Here is a 1,589-nt window from a genome sequence, read left to right on the forward strand (position 1 = left end):
CTTAAAAGGTTTTGTTAATGAAAATACCATAAAATCACCCACTTTGAGTTTCTCAGTTCCATTTAACCACAATAACAACCCAGCCCTAGTCCTCAGGCCTCACCCCTCATAAAGACGCTAGCACTAAAACAGCCCAACAGTCTGGTCAGTCAAATAATTTAGAGTCAGTATTTAGTCTAATTATTTTTATTTTTTTAATTAATTTTTTTGCATGCAGCATCATAAATATATAGACCTACCACTAACATCTCAGACATGTAGTTTGTGTGCGAACAAGCTCTGTGAGACACATTATAGGCCTGTAAAATTCCTGGACTCACTCTCATCCGTGAACGCTGCAGTCCATGTGTTACCACAAAAATGTTTATCAGGCTTAATTCAAGCGCCTGTAAATTATGGCAGGAAGCTGAAGCTCAGCACGGCCACAATTAAGTGACTCTGTTTGCTGCATCGTTTAATTATGTGTTCAATTAATTTGCTATTTGGATCGTCAGGTCTGTTTACCATCATATTCATAAATGTGACAGTTTTCCATAACAATGGAAATACATAAAGAGGCCCAGATACACATTCTTACTGTGTGTATGTGCTGGTTTGTAGATAAGAATTAGTGTATTTGTCTTCCTGTGGGTTTTTATACACATTTAAATATAGTGACACTTTAAATGTTGAATCAGTTGTCTCCTTTGACACATTTTTCAATATAATTTTGTGTAGATGCTTAAAGTTTCGGGAGATTGCAAAGTTGAAAAACTTACTCCATTAAACATTACATTTTTGCTGCTTTCTTTTAGCTACTCCACACTCTTTTAAAAGTACTTAACTATCAAAAGTAAAAAGTAAATGTCAATGCATTGTTTTATTATTGTTGCATTGTTGTATGTAACCTACTTACAGTACATTATGCCTCTGAAGCAACATAGAATACACCTACCAGTTAGTATCTGTGGAATTAAGAGCTTTTAGAATGTTATAAAACCTATAGAAATTTAACAACTGAACAACAGCCATAATCATCTCCCTTTTTTTTCTTCTTTTTTTTAAACACTTCTACCACCCCAACAAAAGAAGTACACATTATTGTAGTACAATATTTGTCTTTCAAATGTAGTGATGTTAAAGTAAAAAGTTTCCAGAAAAAATAATAGGCTACAAAAAGTGTACTTAAGTACAGTACTCAAGTAAATGTACTTTGTTACTGCCCACCTCTGATTCTAGCTAATATTAATATCACTGTTCTATAATAGTAACTTACAGGTAGCCTACTGAAACTGTTACAGCATTCCCCGGCCTCCTGAGTGCATGTTATTGCATCATAAAACGTCTCATTTGTTTAAAACATTTACTTTCCCATGTTGTTAAAACTGTGGCTAATTAGTAGGCTTATTAGACATCACAGTAGGCTAGTCAAAAATGCAATTACAACAATTACAGAAACATCCTAAAATATCCCATTATAATGTTAACATAGGCTACTGTACGTTTTTGTTAGTTAGCCTTAGGGTTTCACTACAATTTCACGATCTGAATCTGAGAGATCAGTCTGAGAGAGTTTTCCCACATCCAGACCAATCGCAGCGCTTGTTGTC

This window comes from Abramis brama, assembly GCF_963993115.1.
Source record: "Abramis brama genome assembly, chromosome: 21".
NCBI classification, from domain to species: Eukaryota; Metazoa; Chordata; class Actinopteri; order Cypriniformes; family Leuciscidae; genus Abramis; species Abramis brama.